Here is a 14432-nt window from a genome sequence, read left to right as displayed (position 1 = left end):
AATTTTTAGGGTTTAGGGTGGGTGTTTTTTGTGGTGGTAAGTGGTGTTTAGGTTTTTAGGGTTGGTAGGGGTTTTGGTAGTGATAAGATTATTTTTAGGATTTGGGGTAGGTAGGTTTTTTTTGTGGTAATATATATATGTATATATAATGTTATACTTATCTTCACATTTTTACATTTTACCATGCATATGCCTTTATCAACCATGCCCTTACTCTGGAATTTTCATGGTAAACATTTGTGTGGTAAAAGCAAATGCATGGTAAAAACATTTTGTAGTAAGAGCATGCATGATAATGACCATACGCTGTACTTACCTGCGTTGTAAAGGCATGCGTGGAAAGTGCATGCATTGTTGTGTCATACATCCATCTGGTGTGTGTGTGTGTGTGTGTGTCTTTATGATGTTTCCAAAAGCTGATGTGCTCTAAAGTGAGGCCTAATGCTGAAACGGTTACTCTGATTTTGATATAATTGTAAGATGGAGTATGCAGAGTATGTAATGTGCTCCATGCGGGTTAACATATATAGGAAGTACAATATATCAGGTTCACAAGTGGATGCTATAAAATATAGGAACCAGAAAAAATATCCAGTGATTCATCTTTGTGCGGAGAAAAAGAGTCATAATAAAGAGCTCAGGTATTTTGTGACTCTGTTGCAACAGGCAACATACATTTTACAAAAGGATAATATTATTTCAGTAGGACTTAACATGCAAGAGGAGCTATTCACACATCTGTAATCTAGACCTCTTATGTTTATTGCAAGAGGTTACCGTAAACAAATGGGAAGAGCAAAAAATAGAAAGTCAGACTTCTCTCCTTCCCTGTAAAGGGCTATAGTAGAACAAGTAGCATGTGCACAAAAGAAAGTGTATTTTTGGGCCTCAAACGGATATGTATTTAATTGACGAACTAAGCCCACTTGGGCATGATTATAAAATTGGGTAAAAAGTGTGGTATTCTCTGAATGAATTAATATTGTTATGTTGAATGAGCCAATTTGGCATTGATTTTAAAATTAGGTAAAAATCATAGTAATGAGTCACTTGCATGATATTGTCTTTAACTTTGATGTGACACTGTAAGAAATGGGGTTTCTGGTTGGCTAGGGTATGCACCTCAGCCAGGCAGAGCCTACCCACTCTAGTCAGGGCAAGGGAGTTACATTCCAAGATAACCACTGCTCACCCCCTTGGTAGCTTGGCATGAGCAGACAGGCCTATCACAGAGGCAATGTGTAAAGCGTTTGCGCAACACACACGTGATGCACTATCCCCACCACAAAGAAAACACAACACCAGATTATATGAAAATATACTGTATTGTACACAACGCAATTATTAGACCAAACATCACATATCAGTACGATCCTGCTACCTTAGCAGTTGTCAGAACGTTCCACATTAGTTACTCTGCAAACTAGCAGTAGTCACACATAACACACAGGTTACTCAGTATTCTTCAACATAAGCAGTAGTCAGGAGACACCTTATAATAACAAAACACTTGTCATAAGAATATCATAAAACGCCCATAGTAGGAACATTAGAAAACATATGGCAAGTCATAGAAACATATTAGCATGTTATGCCGATAAAAGGAACCTTTGCACACATATATAAAAAAACACCATCAAACAGGTAGGCAATATATAAATCAGAAAAAGTCTCTAGCAAGAACTTATGTTCTATATATTGGTCCTTAGGAAGTACCTGTAAGATGAAGGCACCTCTGGTGCCCAAAGAACAAAGAAGGTGAAAAATGTGGCCCCCGGCGCTCCTCTGCGCAAAACGGGTGCCTCCCTTATCCTTAGACCAGAGGAGGGTGGCACGCACAGCCTCTCTTTCTTGGATGGACCCCTCTGGGGACCCGTGATCACTAGGGGCCGAGGGGGCCAATGTCCTCAAGATAAGGTGGAAGGAGCGGGCGCCACCCCCTCAGACTCTGCAGCGGGCCCCTCCAAGGGCCTGTGGTCTCTTAGGGTCTCTCCTGGGCCTTTCCGGGCCCTCTGCTCTGGGGGAGACCACAACTGCCAAAACTGGACTACACGGGCCACACCAGGGAGTCTGGGACATCGGGGGAGCCTCCAGTGAGGCTTCCTTTCCCCCTGCCTGGCAACAGTCCTTTAGAAAGGGGCCTGGTGGGACGAGGGAACCTCCGATGAGGTTTCCTCTCTGTCTGCCGGCTCTCACAGTGCTCGGCGGCCTGTCCAGCTGTCGAGAAGGGGGCAGGCACCAAAGTCGGTGCCTACCAGTGCCGCGGGGGTGCTCCACGGAACACGCTTCTCCCCGGGGTCTAAACAGGAGTGCTCGTGCTCCAAGTTTGCCGAGAGAGGATGCTTCGGGTGCCCCGGGGGCACTGAGAGGAGCGCACCGGCTCATCTCTTTCTCCTAAAGTGACCTGGGGGAGAAACACAGCGCGCTCTAATGCGCTTCAGCAATTCACGGGCCCGGCTGCGGCGGTGATTTCCTCTAGCCAAAAAACAAAGATAAATAAACGCTGTCAGCAGCACGAAGCACCAGCAAGGGGAAGCGCTTTCAAGTGCTAAGGAAATCCCCTAAGGAGCGCTTAGTGTTGCAACCAGGTGAAGCACCCCTCGTGCTTCAGGGTGAAATGCAGGGGTCAGGGACCACAGCACCCTGCCCCTGAGGAGCAAAAGCTTGCAAGAAAAGGCCCACAGGTGGGGGGGTCCAACAACATGCCAGCGCAAGGAGTTTGCAGCAAGTGGCAAGTCCTTTTCAGTGACCAAGCAGGTCACAGGTCAGCACAGCAGCAGTCCTCCATGGCGGTTCCTGGTGAGTTCTTCCAGCAGTCTATGTCCATTTCCAGGTAAGTTCAAAGAGTCTCCAAATTGTGGGGAAAATTCCCCTGTACTCATACTCAGTCCTTACAATGTTTTGCAATCGTAGGGAGAGGAGGATCCAGCCAGTTACAACTCGTTCTGGGAGTGCCCCCTCTCTCCTTCAGCACAGGCTCCAAACATCAGTGGGGGGTTAACGACCTTAATGTGTGAGGCCAGGGCACAGCCTTTACAAATGTAGGTGTACCCCGACTCTCCCTTCTCTCAGCCCAGGAAGACTATTCAGTAGGTAGATGCACCTCTGTGACACCTCCACCCTCCCTGTGTACAGGCTGTCTGAGAAGTATGCACAAAGCCCAACTGTCACTCTGCCCAGACGGGGATTGGAGTCAAGCTGCAAAACACCAGAGTCATAAGCACAGATAAATGCACACTTTCTATAAGTGGCATTTCTGTAAAATTAATAAAAAATACACCTACACCGGGAAGCGGCATTTATTATCGCCATCACAACCATACCAAACATGTCTACGCAACCCCTCATAAATCAGATGATACCCCTTACACAAGGCAGGGCATTTCTATTGCAATCTTATGAGAAGACAGCACTTACAGCAGTGAGACACCAAGTTAGGCAGTTTGTCACTACCAGGACAGGCCACGCAACCTGGCACATGTCCTGCCTTCTACATACATGGCACCCTGCCCCTAGGGCTAGCTAGGGTGTACCTTAGGGGTGACTCACATGTCATAAAATGGGAGTTCTGGGCCTGGCAAGTAAATTTAGATGCCAGGTCCCTGTGGCAGAAAACTGCACACAGGCCCTGCGCTAGCAGGCCTGAGACAGGTTTGAAAGTCTACTTCAGTGGGTGTTTGCAAGCAGCGCTGCAGGCCCACTAGTAGCATTTAATTTACAGGCCCTGGTTATAGAGATACCACTGTACAAGGGACTTATAGTAAAATTAAATATGCCAATTAGGTATAAGCCAACCATACCAACTTTAGATGGGAGAGCACCTGCACTTTAGAACTGGTCAGCAGTGATAAAGAGCTCAGAGTCCTAGAACCAATAGCGAGAGGTCAGAAATACCAGGAGGAAGGAGGCAAAAAGACTGGGGATGAACCTGCATAAGGAAAAAAAAGTCCAACAGACACATATTTAGGGAATGAATCCTACACATATTAAAAATGATGAATGTACATCAGGACTCACCAACCTTTTCTATGGCGAGGCTTACTTCTGATCATTGAAAATAGTCTCTGACTACTAATGACTTTGATCATTGTTAAGGTAGTGACCACATTATAGACAACCACAATAGTGATCACACCTTGCAGGATCATATTAATAACTACGGAGGTGAATACCAGAAATTAAACTTTACTTACCTATATATGCCTTCTATCACATTGTTGTGGTTGTCAATTCTCTGAACACCTGGATATATTATGGCAGAACACCAACCACCTCAAAACATTATCATTCAAAGAACAGTTTTAAATTTAAAATATGTTTTGGATTTTCATTCAATTTTGTTCAAGCATTTTCATATTGTGCTCTAAAATTACACATTTTCTATCAACTATATCCTTTTCATTTTAAGTAAAAACACTCCAACAACATCTTGTGTTTATCCACACACTGTATGACTGATGGAGTGAGGATTGGAAAATCACCAATCTCCATGTGACTTTGTAAATACAGAGAAGAGGTAGGTGATTACATTTCCAGTCCTGAAGGTTGTCACAGTGTGCAGTGTAGAGATGTATACTGCTGCCTTCTTCAATATGGCTAGACCCTATGAATTCCACAATGTGCTAGGCTGCAACTCAGGGAGCTACTTCCAGGGTACTGGCGAGCTTCTGGTAGCACCTGAGCCACCCGCTGGAGATCCCTATAGTTAAAAATACCCTGCAGGAAGTGTAAAATGCATGCTTCACACAGCCATATTCATTAGCAGTATTCGCTACATACAACGCTCGTAACGTGCAACAAAGGACTTCAAAAATCGCCTTCTGTTCAGACAGGCTGATTACCCAAATGGCAAAATATATCTTCGCTTGTAGCTTTGAAATCCTGACTAGAGAGAGATGTTGGTTTTTTCAGTGTTCTTTTGTCTGGTGACATGGATAAAAGATTATAATTGTCTTATTTGTAGGTCAATGATGCATGACAAGTCACAAATAACAATTGCATTCTCTATCTGCAATGTTTTGAAATTGTCAATATTTCTTCGGAGCACCGAATTCTGTATATCGTTTTCTGAATACTAGCACAGAATGAATACTTTTCAAAAGTGGGAATATTTTAAACAAGATGATGTTTTTTACTCTGCATGAAATTGCACCGCCAGCACATTTTCAAATAACTTTGTAGTGCTGAAGTCTCTTCTCGTGAGTGTCAGTCGTTGAAATGTTTCTTTACAGAAGTACTTTTTGCAGGATAAGATTGTAATTAAGTTGCAGGTGATAAGTAATAGAACAGAATTTGATCTCAAAATGGGCAATTTGAAATGACAACGCACTGCTACGGTAGAGGATCTTTGTTGCTCGGTGACATGATTCAGAGTGTGACACATTGAAGGTGAGAGACATAAAAATGTCCTTTGAACACAAGCGTGCCTCCGGTAAAAGTAGAAGGGGAGCCTGATGTGCATCTTACTGCAGCCACGATCGCAGGAGTAGGTAATGGAAACACTTGTGACGGTGTCTGTTCTTGCTTGCTACGAGCGGCAAAATAACGCAGACCTTCCCTGCAGGCATATTATCCAAGTAACAATGAAAGAGAGTGTGTGTTAATTGCAACGATGCAATCCACCAGTTGTGTCACAATTCATTCAGAAGACATCCTAAAGCACACCTGTGACATGATGACTCCCTCTGGGCACTATCTGGCACAGATTCAACGCACAAGGCCACTAATCAGTGCTGCTGCTGGTGACTGCGGGGATCATCTTTCCACTGGTGATAGGGAAGTAAGTGCAGTTACACTGTTGCCGAAAGGACGGGAGCATTGAGAACCACAGGAAATAGTTGAGGTAGTTGACAAATTCGATACTTAGGGCCTCCTTGTAAGTGCCTGGATAAGGTCATTATTCAACAAGGTGAACTCTGATACCCCGGGTTCTAAAGACGTAAAGTGTGAGAATTACATCTAGATCTGAGCTTAGCCACTGAAAATTGGGAACAGTGTTTGGAATTTGTGCCTTTCACATCAAATTCCAAATCAAAAGATTTAAAAGGAAACTTCCCACAGATAAATTTCATTAGCTTTGTTCTAAAAACAATTGCGTGTAAAATGTGGGGGGTGAGGATAATTTCTGCAAAACGTGTAATTATGATCCCTGCACAAACAGGTGTTTGAACAAGGACCCGCTTTAACTTAAACGCTCATAATAAAGGCCTAACTGGCAACAATGGTTGTTGTGTGAGAATGTATTTTCCTCGGGAGCCAGGTGGAAGTCGGGGCTCAACCAACTATTATTCTTATATGATGATGACAATAGTATAACTGTTATATTATTATGATAATCATAGCATGATCTCTTTGTGCAAAACAAAACTCAGTTGCTGCTCGTCTTTGCAAGCTTCATTATTGGGGGAAAGCATTGTTATCATAGTGCAGGTGTTTCCAGCCGCTTCAAAGAGAGTGGGCGAGTGCAAAAGATGAGCTGCCAATTCCAAGAACATTCTCTTGCAGGTTGAGATTTGCATATTTGTGACAACATAAATTGCTCTAAGTAGAAATATTTCCGTTTTCAGGAAGGTCTGTGAAATTTAAAGCGCTACTGTAAGACTGTTGCATACTGTATGTGATACTATGATACAGACTTTTAAACATTGACTGCTTCCCCAATATCATTATGATAAGTTGATGTGGAATTAGAATAGTACATTTACACTTCCTCATGTATACTTACATTGACGTATCATGCAGTCTATTTTGCTGATGCTGCAGATCAACATTTTTGTTTTTCATTGTTTGGCATTCAACCGGCAGAGAGATTTAATGTATGCATGTGTCTGGTGATATTTGTACAGCGCAAATCTAGCTCAGAAGCACTGAATAGAGGTTGGAGCCTGAGGGTAGGATACATGCCACTTAAAATAGGAAGGAAGCTGGTAAGCACTTCTGTGTGGAGGATGATTCTTCGTATAAAGATGGGCTCCTGCAAGTTTCTAAATTGCAGGAGGACATAGCTTTGGAGCATTACTGATGTCGGGTATGTTGAAAAGATCATTGAGGTGTCGATGGGGAAGGGCTGGTGTCAGACTCCCATTTGGAGGGCCACAGAGCAGGCGGGAGCTACTGGGCTCCAACCATGATGGTTTGGGCCATTTGCCACTGGTTTCTTGGGGTCCATCCTTTCATGGATCTGTAAAACTGCACCAAGTGCAATGCTTTCTGCACTTGACACTCAGGGTAGCAACAGTGAGCAGTCACAGGCATCCCAAGGGGGCTGTGTAGGATGCAAGAGATCAGAACTCAACAAACAACAGACAGCATTGTGCAAAGATGCGGCTTACATAGTTGCAAGCAACAAGGCTTTCTCCATGCAAGGGCACACACACAATAAGGGAACAAAGAACGTTCTTTAGGAGTCAGACATGATACCATTCTTTCTTGGTTTTCTTGGTGATGTGTTTTTTTAATGTGAGGTCTGTGCTGAGGGTAAATACCAAAGATTTTGTTTTGCTGTTTGTCAGTTTGAGGTGAAGCCACTTAGGGTCATGTTCTAGAGAGAGGATTGAATCTCTGGTTGTTTGGAGTTGTTGGCAAACAAGACAAAAATCAGTGTTTATTTGACTGTGTATATGGTGAGTACTTGGCATTTTTATCTGGTTTAGCTTTAGGCAGTTGTTAAGTCAACGAATGTCATTGTAGAGAAAGTTCTGAGCTACAGTATGGTGTCATCGGTGTATTGATGAATCTCCATGCTATTGTTGGTTATTTTGGATCTGAGGGGCTCAGGATAGAGGCTAAAGGGGACTCTGGAGGTAGTTAGCTTTCAGTCTCTCTGATGCTTAAACACAATCAACAATCAAACACAGATTCACACCTTGGAAACAGTCATGAGTTCGTCAACTGGCATCCTTTGATAGCAACCATATCATCCTGAATGCTTCCCACAAAACAGGATGGAGAACCTCACTGCTTGCAGTCACTGTCATGTTATTTTTCAAAGTCAGGCAATGTGAGGTGTGCAAGAGAGCTCAGCTGATTAGTGGAGCGTGATGATGGTCATGATACCTTCCCACAATGCAGGCTCTGTCACTGCTTGTCAGCACTGACACAAATGTGTTTCACGTCAAGCTGTTTGGTGGGAAACAGGAGGACTCTAATGATTAGTGAAGGGGAAAGCTTTCACATACCTTCTGGCAATGCAGACTGGAGGGCATCTATTTACAAGTAATCCACACTGAGACAGTAAGACAATGCTGAAAATGCAACAATGGTTTAACATGGTCATTCCATTTTGAACACTGAGCTTCGTAGCAGCTACATTAAGGAATCTCTAGATCTTATCAATCTAGAATTTAGTAAGACCCAGTCTCAGGTTCTGAGTTTGTAAATGTGCTGAAAGCCTGGTTGCCCTTGATTCTCCTTTCTAAAAGCCAAACGAAACTTTCTGTCTGCAATAGAAACACAGGAAAACAAGAAAGTGGAAAGAGAGAGAGAGAGAGAAGTAACAACCGGACTGGACTTTCTTTCTGAACCTCTGCAATTCCCTCCGGGGTTCTACCTCACAGACAGTTGCTGTTGGAGTTTGTGGCATTGACACAGCTGTAAAACAGGAAGGGATTGATAATATAGTGAACTAAATAGGAATGCCACGTACATGGGTATAAAAGTAGGCTTACAGTAGGCTTACTGGTCTCCATAGAGGGTGTGACTCTAGCAAGCATGAGCCAACCTGGAAACTGGTGAACCATCCTAGGGACACTGCTGACAACACACTGGTCCTATAGTGAAGGGTAAATTAGGAGAAACAAGTTACAGCACACCAGAACAACAGACCAACAAGAGTCATGGAGCTGGGAAGATGGAGAGAGACAAACAAGAGGAATGATGCACGGGTGCAAACTAAGCACTAGCAAAGTGCCAATGTAAGTAATGACTCATTGCAGGCATGGTGCACAAGTCCTCATAGACCAAATCCTTACCCTCATATCCTGTGGCTGCTATTAATGTTTTGTGTGCTGTAAGCTGCGTAGATGTTACCAACTACTCATGACTTGATTGAATGCTTTTGTGCTTTGCGAATGGTTTTTCACCAGGATATGCATAGGTTAGGCAACTGAAGGAATTGAATTTCTGTGGGTAATTTGTAAGAGAAGGAGCATCATCCTCTTCTTGAATTCGAGGAGTGTGGGCAAGTAAGAGAAAAGCGGAGCATAGTCTTCCTGATTGTTGGTGGAAGTTCAGGCAGTGGTTAACTTAGGCTAGTCTTTGGTTGTGTAGAGCCTTGTGTGTGTGGGTCAACATCTTGAATTGACATCTCTTCTGTACAGGGATCCTGTGGAGTTGCCTGAGGTGAGATGTGTTGTGGGTTCATTAGGGGAGATTGAGGGTGAGAATGGCTGAGGCGTTTTGTATGCTTTGAAGTCTATGCAGCAGGTGTGCGATGATTCCTACGTAGAGAGTGTTGCCGTAGTCCAGTCACCAATCTGTTATTCACGCATCCACTTTCCAAAAATGAATGAATGATTCTTTCATTCATTTAAATGAATTATCAGCTAGTAATTAAGTGATTCATATTCCATTCCAACTCAGAACTACTTCAAGCATTTTGAATCTGTACAAAATCCATATTATGATTCAGTAACCTGTTTGGGAATTGGTATTTGGAAGGATCATTTTTAGGACATCCCGTCCCAATACCGATTCACAGTGGTATGTATGAATGTTTCATGACCAAAGTACAGTTGCAAAACTATCATTTTTTACTCATCACTAAAAGGAGGTAGTAACCCTATGCAGATGTCAAGGGAACCCCAAGGGACCCCTTACTTTTGTGAATATTGAAACAAATATACCCACAGACCTCTGCCTATTCTTAAAAAATGAAACTTAATGTTTCATTTTTTTTCTTTGAAATGCATACCATTTTTCCTTTAAGGAAAATGGACTGCATGAAACAAAAGACTGCTTTATTGAAAAACAATCACAGGCAAGCTGGTCTGCTGACCGCAGCAGGCGACCATCCCTGTGGTGGGTGCAATTTCTATAGGGTCACAAATTGCAACCCACCTCATTAATATTCATGAGCTAGGTCTATTTGAGACTCCATTAGGAATTGCTAAATGAACCTCAATGGGTTTCATGCATTAGGAATAGCAATTTCCTAATTGCAATTCTCTGAAAATTACAATTAGGTAATCACTGTTACTAAAATGTGAACATACGGCCCCTTGTGCTTAGTCTTGTCCATCACCAGCCTGCTGATGACTCAAAACTTGTGGAAGGATGAAATGGCAGCAACAAATTTGGCAACAAAGTAGAAACTAATCTAAACGTTTTGTGGAGTACACATTTAAATATACAGATGTACATTGAACCATCGTTTCTCTGCAAATCCATTCAAACTCTGCTGTTTTGTTTCTCAATGGGCAACATTTGTTGCTAGAACTTGCACCATGTGACATAATTTTTCACTGATCACTTTCGTTCCATTTTACAGTTGTACTTGTTCATGAGTAATCCAGCTATTTCTCAATTAATTGGCACAACCACAGTTTACATGTTTTACTGTTGTATTTATGGTCAATTGCTTTTATGGTTTATTATTGAGTATACCATTACAATTTAAGAAATGCTTTATACCTCCCTGGAACTTTGTTCTTATGTAAACTATTACACTCAGATTCCACAAGAGATTTACAGGGCAGCTCCAGTGGCTTTTCCCTGCATTCGTGTCACAGAGACCAGAACGGGGCTGAATTTTTGGGCTTCACAACAAAACTGCGCAAAGGGTGAACCTGCACTCCGCCATATGAATGTCAAAGACAATCATATTTGCGTCCATTCACGTCTTCTCTGACAAAGGCACAACATGATGCCCCCCTCGCCTGAATTTCATAGAAGCAAAACCAGCGTATTAGTCCCCGAGGTAGTCACTTACATTGTGCGTGGTATGCACACACCCACACAACTCTTTTTCTATATAAAATCCGTCTTGTCCTGACTGTTCCAGTGTTATCTTTGTTTCTCCTAATGCCTATAAAATCGAAATTGAAGCACTAAATGATCTGTTATTACATGTAGGTTTACTTTCTAAAAATAAACCTTAGGAGAATGCATTATTATCTCTGCCCCCAATTGTTTTTCGTAATGGAAGTCTTACTCCCCAAAGCAGTTGAAGAGACTATTTCACACACTTCTAAAATCAACAGCCAAAGAAAATGAGGACGGTAGCTGGTAATTAAGGATGTGTGAAATTGGCATAATTTCCTTTTGCGTATTTAAACATAAGTTTGCAAAAGTATGCATAATTATGTGAATTGCAAAACTGATACTTGGCACTGTATTTTTAGCATAAAGTGCATCCTCGTACCACTTGGATGGGAGGATGCATTTCATGCTAAACAAATAGTGCAAACAGCACAGTGAACCACAACTGCTTGTGTGCTGTCATTAATATTATTCTGAAATGAAGCTAATTATGTTGGAATTACATACATTTTGCCTGGGCCTAAGCCACTTCACTTCTAAAAGTCAATGGACTAGGCCCTAACAAAAATCCTAATCGTAAAATCCCAATATATCTGTGCCTGGTTATGCAGCCTTTCGGATTAGCCACCGCTTTAGGAAAATATCGGTAGAAGCTCTCACTCCTCTTCTAGTCCAGATGGCACACTTCTTCCTAATGGGAAATTGTAATATTTGAGTTGAAGACACTGGTCAGCATGAAACATCTAATCGTCTAGAAACCTATATTATTATCAATCTCTCCCGTACTGCCATCAGTTGGACACATGATCAAGACACTCCCTTGACTTGATTTTTAGCTTCATGGAAGCTAATATTTTGATTTAGCTTTGCCCTTTTATGAAGGGGCACTTCTATCACCTGCTTTAAAGGTCCCCTCGCGTTTTAAGCCCCATACTCTCCGTAGATTACGTCCGTATGGCCCAAGATGATCAGTTTGAATTCTTGTATAGCTTTGAGCTGCTTGGGATTCTGAAATAAAATGGACACAGATGCTACTATTTTTGACTCGTACATAACACATTTCCTTAATTTCATTACACCCTAAAACGTAAACAAAAGTAAAAAAAACTATTTTTAAAGTGGCCTATTCCACCCTCAGTTGGCCACCCTGACGAAGGCACTTTAGCAAGCTGAAAGGGTGTTGTGCAAAGACATTGTGAATGAACCCGTACATACCTAGGAGTTGCAAATAAAACTTTCAAAAATGCTTGTAGGAAATCAAGAGCAGGGAGCTTCCAATCCTCACTCGAGTGATGAATGGTCGGACACCTAATTATAAAAAAAAAAAATGAAAGGGCTTTCTTCACTAAGGGCCAGATGTAGGAAGACAGCAAATTGCAAGTTGCAATTTGCGAGTCCTTCCGACTTGCAAATTGCAACTCACAATTTGCTATGCAGAACGGTGTCTCAGACACCGTCTGCGACTCGCTATGGGGTCACAATGACCCACCTCATTAATATTAATGAGGTGGGTCGCAATTTGCGACCCCCTAGAGAGTCTGGGAACTCACGGGGATGGTGGCCTGCTGGAGACAGCAGACCACCATGTCCGTGACTGCTTTCAAATAAAGCAGTTTTTTTTTTTCAAAGTGCAACCCGTTTTCCTTAAAGGAAAACGAGCTGCACTTTGAAAAAAAAAACGAAACCTTTAGTTTCGGTATTTTTCAGGGCAGGTAGTGGTCCATTGGACCACTGCCTGCCCTGAAAAATTATTTTTTTTCCAGACACAAAGGGGAAGGGGTCCCCACCGCCTGGGTTACCATCCACTTCCAGTGGATGGTAACTGCACTTTCATTTGCGACCGCAATCGCAGTCACAAATGAAAATGAATAGCATTGCGAGTCACAAATAGGAGGCAAACACCCCTTCCTATTTGCGAGTCGGAAATGCATTTTGCGAGTCTGATTCGACTCGCAAAATGCATTTCTACATAGCAAAGTGGCTTTTGCGACTCGCAAACGGCGATTTTCACCGTTTGCGACTCGCAAAACCCTTGCTACATCTGGCCCTAAATAACAGAAACAGAATTGAAGACACCACAAACATATCTGTGACTATCCAAATCATTTTTCAATAAAACATACTCGTGTAGAGAAACATTTACCACAGCCTAAATTTATTCGTATCCAGATAACTTTAAGATCTTGATCCACCACAGCCTTCTCATCACAGAGACTCAAGTCTCTCCATCTCCATAAAGTCCAAATACAAACATACTGTTAAACAAAAATTCAGGTCCTTCCACTGACCCATGCTTACCTACGCCTCTCAGACTTGCAAACCTTATTTGAACAGATTTGTTACCCTTACTCTTGAGACAGCCATAGGCCTATATGTATTTTAAAACAGGTCAATATAGGCCTTTCTGCTACAGCTAACTTCTCCCACACATCAAGCCCTCCTCCATAGCTGCATGTTTATAGAAGAGTCACTTAATAACAATCTCTCCCCTCTCAGTTATGGTGATTGTTAGAAATTGGGTCTTTGGTTGACAGTCAGGTTACCCCCTGTTCAGGCAAGGACACTCACTCTAGTCAGGGTAAAACAGAATCACCCTTAGCTAACCCCTGCTTACCACCTTGGTAGCTTGGCAGAGCAGTAGGCTTAATTCCAGAGTGCTAGGTGTAAAGTATTTGTACCAACACACACAGTAACTTAATGAAAACACTATAAAATGAAACAAAACCAGTTTTGAAAAATATGAAATATTTATCTAAACAAAACAAGACCAAAACAACAAAGATTCACAATACACAAGTCAAGTTATCAATTAAAAATCAAAAAGAGTCTTTAAGTGGTTTTAAACACACGCTAGCACTGCTAGCGTGAAAATGTACCTGGTGCGTGTCAAAAATAACCCTGCATGGGCGGGTGTTCATCAAAAAGAGCTTGCGATGCGTCAATATCACTCACGAGTGAGACCTGGCATTGTTTCCCCCTTCTGTCGAGTCGGCGTGCGTCAGTTCTTCTCTGTGCAGGAGAGCGATGCGTCGATTCAGTCCGCACACAGGTCCAGGCAGACCTTGCATTGTTTTTGCTCGCACAACGATGGTTTGCATCAGAAATCCAACTGCACGATGATCCGAAAACCATGCAGAGCTGGTTGTGATCTCCCAGCTTCCATCAGCAATGCAGCGCGTCGTTTCTCCTGCTCCGTGCATTGATTCTTCGGTCGCGTTTCCGGCAAGAGTCGATTTTCAGCCGCGGAGCCAGCGGCGCGTGGCTTCTTCAGCCGCAGATCGGAGTCGCGTCGATCTTTTCCCCGCATGGCACACTGTGCATGTATTTCCTTTTCTTTAGGCTGCCAGCTTCTCCTTTCAGGGTCCCAGGAACTGGATGGGCACCACAGGGCAGAGTAGGAGTCTCTCCAGAGACTCCAGGTGCTGGCAGAGAGAAGTCTTTGCTGTCCCTGAGAC

Source organism: Pleurodeles waltl, chromosome 10 (genome assembly GCF_031143425.1).
Source record: "Pleurodeles waltl isolate 20211129_DDA chromosome 10, aPleWal1.hap1.20221129, whole genome shotgun sequence".
Lineage (NCBI taxonomy): Eukaryota > Metazoa > Chordata > Amphibia > Caudata > Salamandridae > Pleurodeles > Pleurodeles waltl.
The sequence above is the reverse complement of the archived record's forward strand: the minus strand, read 5'-3'. Positions refer to the sequence as shown.